We start from the raw sequence: 10,859 nt of genomic DNA on the forward strand, positions 1-10,859 counted from the left end.
TAGGCCATGCTGGCATCCTTAGACATTGCTGGTATTCTCGATCAGTAATTAAGTTTTCAAACCGGACAGAAACAGGTTGACAGAAGTAGGTCCTAACTAGGTCTTACAGGTCCTAACATAGGTGTTACATACGCTCACACACACACACACACACTGGTCCCGCCTTGTGGGCGGGCAGTGGGGCGGGCACTGTGGTCCTAAGAAGCTGGCAAAAAAGCTCACACACACTGGTCCCGCCTTGTGGGCGGGCATTGGGGCGGGCACTGTGGTCCTAAGAAGCTGGCAAAAAAGCTTTATTGTATTTTTTCTTGAGTGTATACTTAATTTCAAGTGCACACATTTATACTGATTTTTTTCTGACCGCAATGGTATCATTTATATATCTCTATGTTGCCTGGAAGGCATAGTCCTCAAAAGTGATGGCCCTACAGAGAGTCCTAACAAGGTGATATATACAAGACTGTGTGTGTGTGTGTGTGTGTGTGTGCCCAACCCCCCACACAGGCTGTCCCTCAGAAAAGGTGGACCTGAAGTAGTTACGCCTCTTCACGGTCCCTCCGGACAGAGGCTCTGTCGTGACCTCGCCCGTCAGCTCCTCCACGTCCAGAGACAGGTGTGTGTGTGTGTGTGTGTGTGTGTGTGTGTGTGTGTTGTCAGGCCTGTCCTTTGTGGCTCAAGCCTTCATGAGGAGAGAGAAGTCCACCTGAAGAGACAGACTCTTGAGGAGGAGCAGCTCTGGACCTCCGGATTGACCGGTACAAAGACATTTGCAAGACATTTCTGCAAGGAGTAATGTGCAGTGAACATTATCCCTTTCAAAGCCTTGAAGATACATTAGCCCGCTTATACTGCCTAATCATTTGACCAAAGATATAACAACAAAAAGGGTTTTTATTGATTTCTCTCTCTCCCGCAGCACGCTGACCATCTACGGCATCAGCCAGGACGATGACGCCATCTACCACTGCATCGCCGAGAACAGCGCCGGCCCCGCGCAGGCCAGCGCCCGCCTCACCGTGCTGTGGGCCGACGGGCTCCCCGGGGCCCCCACAATGGTGCGGGCCCAGGCGTTGTCGCCCGGCGCCATCCAGGTGTCCTGGAAGGAGCCGGAGCACAACACACAGGACATCATCGGCTACGTGCTGCACATCCGGCGGTCCTCAGGTCAGGACCACACACACGCACATGTGCATAGCATATTATTATTATAACTTTATTCAAGACACAGGAAGGTCCACATAGACAGCACACTACATATATAAACACATATACATACACATATATATCTACGCATATGAATACACACACACTCATCCCCCACCTAACTTGCATAGTTTGGTGAGAGTACCAGAACTGCAGTATCCTAATTATATAAGAGGGGACCCCTCGCTCAAGTAGTTTAGCAAACAGTTTCCCATGATTGATACGGTCAAAGGCTTTTGAAGCATCCAGGAAACACATGAAGACTGTGCTATTCGTGATCTGTACCTATGGACAATTTCTTTAAGTGCATAAATACACAGATCAGTTCCATGCTTACTCTTAAAGCCAAACTGGTTATCTGTTGATAACATAATCTGCAAGCCTATCCATAAGGATCCCTTCTAGTACCTTGGACAGTATACTTGCAAGTGCAATAGGCCTATAGTTATCAATACTAGTCTTATTTTGAACTACAGGTATCAACAAGACAGATAACATGGATCCTGGGAGTATGCCATGCTTCATTAACCCGGAAAAGCATAGAGCAAGTAACACTGAAATACTTTGGGTTCAAATATACACAGTTTCAAACAGGGCCTTCTGGAGCTTTCAATCCACTCTGATCCAAAGTGATTTACAGCCATCAGGATAATGTCATCCTGAGGCACAGTCTTCAGTTTGACAGCAAGGAAACTTAACAGTTCATCTTCCATGATAGTTTTGCCATCAATAGTGGTGTAGATCTCAGGTTTAATCCTTTGTTTGATAAGACGCCGTGCGGCTGTGTCATCATCGGCGGCCACACACACACATACACACACACCAAACATGTGCATAGCACACACGCACACGTATATGTCCACATATATGTCCACACACACACACACACACACGCACGCATATATAAAACAATATAAAACATTTAAGAAGGAATGCAAATGAGGCATTATCAATTATAATACAAACATAATTAAAACACATACAAGCTTCGGGTCCAATGTTTCCAGAACTAGGATGAGTATAGCTTGTGTCACTCTGAGAGTTGTTAATAATGTTTGTTTTACGCACATCGGCCTCATAGGTGTTGTCGTCCCTCCTCCAAGCTTGGGGGGAGATGGGCCTCCCCGGGTCCCCAAGCTTGACGGACATCCGTTCAGCCGTGGCCACATACGTGAGTATCAAAAACACATGATAAGGAATTGGTTAATTTGGTGCATTTTGCTTCCGTTACACACATTCGATGCAAACACATTCTTGTTTGTAAATGCCCCTCTTTTTCTTTGTTTGCAGAACTTTGACTCAGAGATTGGCAGGAGGGACCTCTTTGTCTGCCTGGCACAGCAGGAGCCCTCATCCGATTCCTCCCCCTTTCCTGCTCCTGCTGGCTCCTCCTCCCCTGCTCCTGCTGCTGCTGGCTGGTGGACAGTAACTTGGAGGTCTTGTTCATGCTGGCTTTGCTTTCCCGTTTCTTGCAAGGAGTGCAGGAGCCCATTGAGCTGTTCTCGGCGCGGGTCCTCTCCACATCATAGCCCGGGAAACGCTTGGTCGCGTTGAGCTGTTCTCATCGATAATAACAGGCCGGACTTCTCTCTCCTCATGAAGGCTGGAGCCACAAAGGACAGGCCTGAAAACACACACACCTGTCTTAATGAGACAGGCCCTTTGACCCTCCACTGCTGGTGGTCGCACCCGTGGTCGTATTGCGCTGGTCGGCCGTGATCTTCGTTCTCTGGGTGACCAGATTACATTTGAAACATGTGCAAGGGTTTAAAATGAGCTTCAGGTGTATCGTGTTGGACTCGTCTATTGGTAAGGTGCATGCCCCGTGGTCGCGTTGAGCTGTTCTCCCCCTCCAGAATCTTGGACTGGTTGAAATCTGTGACCTTAATGAGACAGGTCTTTGCCTGAGAAGCCAATAGATTATTCTCGGGTTTCAGATCTCTGTGGATGATGCCATTCCAGTGGAGGTACTCCACTGCCATCAGCATCTGGTAGAAGGGTTTGTTTAGCCACATCCAGGCCTTGTCCCGCCTTCACCCTGTTAAACAGCTCTCCCCCCTCCATCAGCTCCAGGACAATGTAATACGTGTCCTCTGTCTGGTAGAAGTCCTCTGTCCTCTGAAAGGTCAAATAAGTTAATAGAATTATTAACTTATTTGAGTTAATAGAATTGCTCAAAATATAATAAGTTAATAGAATTGCTCAAAATATAACCGTTCATAAAGCCCTTTCAATAACCCAAAACAAATAAGGTTACAACGGGAATCCCGTGGAGAAATGAATAGCCATAAGTGTAATACTAATATTCATCCAATGATTGACAGATCCCCGTAGGCTTCTTGACAGCAGCCTTCTTGGCTTTAGGGGCAGCAGCCTTCGCCGCTGGCTTCACAGAAATCTGTCTTTGTACCGGTCAATCCAGAGGTCCAGAGCTGCTCCTCCTCAAGAGTCTGTCTCTTCAGATGAGCAGACTCTCACCTGGCCGGACTTCTCTCTCCTCATGAAGGCTGGAGCCACAAAGGACAGGCCTGAAAACACACACACTTAGTGCAAGAATATGATGATATTCTTGCACTATTGGTGGATCTTTCCGTTGCTCTATAGCCTTAGATGGCAATTAAAGTGGCACAGATACACTGATTGAAGATAAGCAAGCAACAAAGTACATTTTCCTCGGCTCTGTGACGAGGAAGATGATAAGAAGATAAGCCCTGCTTCTCCACTTGTTCTTCAGGTGCTCTATATATTGGTCAGGATATTCATCTTTTGATTTCCCTAAAATTGGCATTGGACATGATGATAATCTATTGCCGTACGGGGAAGGTTCGGGACTCGGGACTCAGAAATGGTTATTCTTTTCAGTTTGTAAAGAAGGGAGAAGGGAAAATAAGACAACAGTTCAGTGATTTAAAAATATCAAAACAAAATGTAATGTTGCAGAGACACAGACATTTCTGTGTCTCTGTTGTACTGCTCTTTTTGCTTTTATTTGAATTGTCCCACTGGTCCGGCCAATCCAGAGGTCCAGAGCTGCTCCTCCTCAGAGTCTGTCTCTTCAATCTGGTCAGGGCTTTTCCCTCTTCGCTCGCGTTGAGCTGTTCTCGGCGATGCACTGGTCCGGTCAATCCAGAGGTCCAGAGCTGCTCCTCCTCAGAGTCTGTCTCTTCAATCTGGTCAGGGCTGTATCTGGTCCTCTTCAAGGACCAGATACAGCTTATAAAAACAGACCACAATATCTTCAAAACAAAATCAAGAATACAGGTACCAAGTGAGAAAAACAATACATTTCTACAAAACTAAAATAAATGACACGAATGATGTCCCACTACGGCATCGGTCGAGAGTTGAAGATTAAACCAGTCATCGTCAAGTTGTTTTTTAAAGCTTTACAGAAGCTCAAGAATGCAGTTACCCTCAAACATGTTTACTAGCAAACAAACAACCACACACATAAACAGGTACATATTCCTGCTTACACAGACACACACACACTTATAAAGGTAAGCAGAAATCGTATTTTCACATTATGTGACAGGAAGTACCTAGGTGAGCAGACTGAAACATTTTTGTTCCGTTTCCTCTCCTAAACCAGGGACAGAAATGAAATCTTATTTACAGACTGAGACTGAGAATAGAGACCCTTGTTGGTGTCCATATTTCGATGGTCGGCCGTGATCTTCGTTCTCTGGGTTACTGGGTTAAACTCGCTTGGCGTAGGGTTTTTAGCCAGGCATTGGAGGGCCTTGATCTCGACGTCCTGGCAGGCATTTATTTAACAATCAACGTGAAACAATCAAACTATGAAGGAGTCGCGGTCTCTAGGGCCTCCGTGGGCCTCTAGGCTCTCTCGCTGCCACGAGCCCTTCCTTCCTGCTCCGGACCCGTGCTGTGCTGTGCTGGTCCTCCTCTTAAGATGGCTCCTCCGCTTTCGGCCAGGTGTCCCCAATTCACCCTGATTGGGGAGCGAATGGGCTGCTCTCCATCGCCGGCTGGTGGGTGGGGGTGGTATACCCAGTCCTTTACGGTACCCCGGGCCTGTCCAGGCCGAGGCTTCCGTGGCGGGATGCCACAACGGACACAAGGCTTTCTTTGTTTTACGGGCATTTATAGATCCAAGTGTGACCGGCTGAATTGTGCGTTGTGTTTGCCTGCAGTCAAAGTGTTCATTTTGTTTTGCTAAATCCAGATTTTTTTTTCAGTCATGATCTTTTGGAATTGGCTGCAAAGATGTTTTGCAGTCATATAGATATTCAGAGCTCTGAGAGAAGATGGGAAACATAATCCAACAGGAAAAGGCTTCCTTAACAAAGCATGGAACATGAGAATAAAGCTATTGATCACATGTATATCGATGTGCTCCTCCTCAGAGTCTGTCTCTTCAGGTGAGCAGACTCTCACCTGGCTGGACTTCTCTCTCCTCATGAAGGCTGGAGCCACAAAGGACAGGCCTGAAAACACACTGTTGTTCTTCTTCTTGGCTTTCTTTGGGGTAGCCTTCTTGACGGTGGCGGCAGGCTTCTTGACAGCAGCCTTCTTGGCTTTAGGGGCAGCAGCCTTCCCCTAAAAAGGTTTTTATTTATTCTTTTCCCTTCCACACAAAAACCAAGCCGACCAATCTGAAATCACCTAAACAGGCTTGATCAGGTTAATCTCAGATTAGTGGTTAAGAGTTTTGGACCAATAATAGCAACCTGCAATAATATAAGTACACCAAGTAAGGGGGTTGATATCACTTCTGGACATTCAAATGATCACAAGTCTGGAGTTTCTACGCTAAAAGAGTCTAGACACGCACACGCACATTTTTCATAAGCACTCGCCACGTTATCCGAAGAGATCAGATGGTATTTACAATAGATGCATCACTATGAGGACTTATACATTATGTACACATTAGTCTGACATACTAAAAAAACACAAACAGAATGAAGAGAAAGAAAACAGAACAAATAAAAACAAAAGGTGCCATTAAAAATAATAAAAAAATACATCTCTATCTTGACGTTGTGTAAAATGAAAGCCAGGGTTCGCAATACGAACCCTAACCCTCGTATTGCGATGGTCGGCCGTGATCTTTGTTCTCTGGGTGACCAGATCACATATTGATATATAGAAAGAGTACACAAAAATTCAAGTAAAGGACGGTGTACATCAGTAATAACAGGCCGGACTTCTCTCTCCTCATGAAGGCTGGAGCCACAAAGGACAGGCCTGAAAACACACACACACGTAGTGCAAGAATATGATGATATTCTTGCACTATTGGTGGATTTTTCCGTTGCTGTATGAGCTTCAGGTGTATCGTGTGGGACCTAATCGCGATCTTGAAGGGACCCAGATGCTCCGATGCCCTTGGTGTGGACCAGGGTTCCCTTTTCCGGCATCTTCTGATGGCGACCTTGATGCGGGTCCTCTCCACATCATAGCCAGAGAAACGCTTGTGTACTCTCTGGCTTTACAGAGAGTGCTGTAAAGCCAGAGGCCGAAGCCACCTTCACCCCCAAACCCTTCCTCTTAACGGTTTCACGCCCTGTTGAACTCTCTTCAAAGTTCTTTTCAACTTTCCCTTACGGTACTTGTCGACTATCGGTCTCGTGCCAGTATTTAGCCTTAGATGGCAATTAAAGTGGCACAGATACACTGATTGAAGATGTTCTCAGAGAAGCAAGCAACAAAGTACATCTTCCTCGGCTCTGTGATGAGGAAGATGATAAGACGTAAGCCCTGCTTCTCCACTTGTTCTTCAGGTGCTCTCAATATCCTTAATTGGCCTGGGCCGGGTTGCCACAACGGACACAAGGCTTTCTTTGTTTTACGGGCATTTATTGATCCAAGTGTGACCGGCTGAATCTGCGTTGTGTTTGCCTGCAGTCAAAGTGTTCATTTTGTTTTGCTAAATCCAGATTTTGATTAATGATGTATCCACGTTGGTCGATTCTCCCCTCAAGACAATACGGAGTCAGTTGTTTACAGTTGTGCATGCCCCGTGGTCTCGTTGAGCTGTTCTCCCCTCCGAATCCCTTGGACCTGGTTTGAAATCTGTGACCTTAATGAGGACAGGTCTTTGCCTTGAGAAGCCAATAGATTATTCTCGGGTTTAAGATCTCAGTGGATTATGCCATTCCTGTGGAGGGTACTCACTGCCATCCGCATTCTGGGTAGGGGTTTGTTCGTCAGGTAACTTATTTGAGTTAATAGAATTGCTCAAAATATAATAAGTTAATAGAATTGCTCAAAATATAACCGTTCATAAAGCCCTTTCAATAACCCAAACAAATAAGGTTACAACGGGAATCCCGTGGAGAATGAATAGCCATAAGTGTAATACTAATATTCATCCAATGATTGACAGATCCCCGTAGCCTTCCGAAGCCTTCTTGCTTTAGGGGCAGCAGGCTTCACAGAAATCAGCCTTCGCCGCTGACTGCAATGGCTTCACAGAAATCGTCATAGTACTTTAAATGTTCTTGACACTTGCAAACCATAACACATGAGTTATATTTTTTGAGTTGTCAAATAGATTCTTATAAATTTTCTTTTGTACAGTTGGTCAACATAATGAAAGACTTAAGGAATGAACTTCGCATCCTTGCTGTGGTACTGTTTGTCTTTCTCAAATCTCTTACTCACACTTTAGGCGATGAACAGCACATTTCCTCATCTCTGCCTGACACAACTTCTCTGGGTAACAGGGCTTGAGAACAATTGTAACCTATGTCTAGCGGGAACACAGTATGCAGTCTGACTGGAAAGTTCTCCCGAGGAATGAATTAAAAGTAAAAACAAAACGAGGCTGAATCCTGTGGTCTACTCTGAGGAATGGAACGAATAACACTGATTCAAAAGAGCGGCTTCTTGGCTTTCTTTGGGGTAGCACGGGGACTGCTGCTGTGCGTCTTTCACCGACCTCCAGAAACTTTGGAGCAACTTTCTAGCACTTGTTAACTCTCTGGCCTGAAAAAATAAAACAACTCTGAACTTCATTATTTTAACAAGAAGGTGCCATACCCTTTTTTTTTTAAACAGAAATATCCAAATAAAAGAAGGAACAAAGATTGTTTTGGAGGTTGAAGTTTACATGAGTAGAAGTGGCCAGAGAGTTAACAAGTGTCTGCTGAAATATGTTTTAAATGATTTACACTTTGTTAGTGATTCAGCCTAAGTATTACGGCTACAGTAGTTATATCAAGGTCAAATAACACTTATGATTTGTTCCAACCGAAGAAAACTGCATGACAGTACAGACTCTCCACCTTGAAAGATTTACTCAGTATAGGATAGGATAGGATACATTTATTTGTCATTGGACAGTACAACGAAATTCAGTGCACTCACGTACTGGTCTCATTTAAAAAGGTAACATAATATATAATAAATAAATAAAGAAAATACGTTCAACATTTCGTTCACTCACTACATTCATGTCGTCACACATTATACCGTTAACTTAGTGCCATTGTATGCCTAAAAAATAGTAAAAATATATAGTATGCCTTAAAATAGTGGTACAAATATGTTAAGTGCTGAGCATTGCATTACATGTGGACGTCACGGATTAATACTGTCGGAACTATTGGATTTATTTTCAAGTCAGAGTTAAGTATGGTGACTGCTTTGGGATAGAAACTGTTTATGAATCTTGTGGTGCGTGTTCTGATGGACCTGTAACGTTTCCCTGAGGGCAGCAGTTCAAACAGATAGTTGGCAGGGTGGGTATGAGTCTTTCATAATGTTGTGTGTCTTCTGCAAGCATCGGGAGTTGAAGATGGTGTCCATGGTAGGTTAGCTGTGGTTGATGATGTTTTGGGCGGTTTTAATAATCCTCTGCAGTGACTTCCCTGTCTGCAGCAGAACTGCCTACCGTACCCAGGGCAGGATTCCATAGGTGAGCACACTCTCGATGGCGCAGCGATTAGAAGGACCTTAGGTGCTGTTGTGAGAGATTGACTTTCCTGAGTGTGCGGGAAAGTATAGCCGCTGCTGTGCTTTCTTACCTATTGCTGTTGTGTTTATGCCATGATAGGTTCTCTGGGATGTGTATGCCCAAGAATTGAAGCTGGACACCCTCTCCCGTTGATGTGTCGTGGTTTGTGTGTGTGTGTCCTGCCTTCTTCCTGTAATCAATGATCAGTATTTTGGTTTTTTTGATGTTGAGGCTCAGGTTGTTCTCTGAGCACCACTCTGTCAGCCTTTTGAACCTCCTCTCTGTAATTGCCTCATCACCTTTGGTGACTCAGACCCACCACAGTTGTGTCATCTGCGAATTTCACTATGGTGATTGGTAGTGTGAGATGGGGCACAGTCATGTGTGTACAAGGAGTAGAGTAAAGGGCTCATACACACCCTCTGGTGTCCCTGTGCTGAGTGAGAGTTGGCGAAGGTGCGGGCCCCATTCTGCAATATAGGATATTGATTGTACAGGTAGTTTCCAGGCGACGTGCACCTTTTAGCATCGCTCAGCTCGCTTGGAACCTAGAGCGAGGCGGTACTAAAAAAGCAAGCCACTTCAGGTACCAGATACCATGTTTTTCACCGAGAGAAACGCAAAAAATGCCGAGCTGAGTCGAGTCTTGTGTCGAGCTGGTACCATGCGTGGAAAAGCGGCATAACCGTTCAGTAGTTCAGTTCAGTTCTATATATTTATTATTCGTGTTAGGGTTAGGTTGGGGAGCATAAGACTCAAAGAAGCTTTGGGCATAGATTTTTCGTTCGTGCTCCTCGGTTAGTTTTAAGATAGGATAGATTTCTCGTTGTTCGTTTGGTTGTTAGAGATGGAAAGACTTTCTCGTTAGTGCTCCTCATTTGGTGCCTCATAAGGCTAAAGATTAAGGTTAGGGGTCTGGATAGCCACTCGGGTTAAGGTTAGGGAATAAGGCTAAAGGTTAAGGTTAGGATTTAGATAGTGGTAGGATAGCCACTCGGGTTAAGGTTAGGGAATAAGGCTAAAGGTAAGGTTAGGATTTCGATAAGTGGTAGGGATAGCCACTCGGGTTAAGGTTAGGGAATAAGGCTAAAGGTTAAGGATAGGATTTAGATAAGTGGTGGGGATAGCTAGTGATGGCAGTTTGACGCTTGAAGCTTCGGTACGTGCTTCAAACCCTGATCTACCAACTCCCAAGAAGCACTGCTTCGAAGCTTGCTTCAGAGTAAAAAAAGTCACGTGACATGTGACGTCCGAAAGCAGCAACTGGTTCGTTGCCTGAATGAATCACTCGACTGGTCCGCGGCTCGGTGGAGAAGCTTTGAGCAAAAAAAAAAGAAACCGACTCAATCCATAAGGCAGCCTACCTCAATACAAATCTTTGAGTGTCTAACCCCATCCCATATAATCACCCCCTAGAGTTACTCAAGTACACCCAACCAACCTTGCCCGAAGCCAGCTGGTCATCGCCTAATTATTTAATGAAAAAAAAAAACACAATCGATGCTACAATCGTTTACGTGAGTTGTGCATACTAAGTTATGCAATAGAACAACGTAAGGTATCGATTAGAGTAGGCTAGGGGATAACACACTGACTGTGGAGTGGAGGACCTGGGTTCGAATCCCATTCACGGGGGGAAAGTTTTTATATGCCGTTTCAATTATATCCTAGCCTACATCAGTTAGCCTATCTGGACCGAAGGCTAGGTATATCCCTTTAAGAACAATTTAGA

This window comes from Gadus chalcogrammus, unplaced genomic scaffold (assembly GCF_026213295.1).
Source record: "Gadus chalcogrammus isolate NIFS_2021 unplaced genomic scaffold, NIFS_Gcha_1.0 GACHA083, whole genome shotgun sequence".
In the NCBI taxonomy this organism is placed as follows: Eukaryota; Metazoa; Chordata; class Actinopteri; order Gadiformes; family Gadidae; genus Gadus; species Gadus chalcogrammus.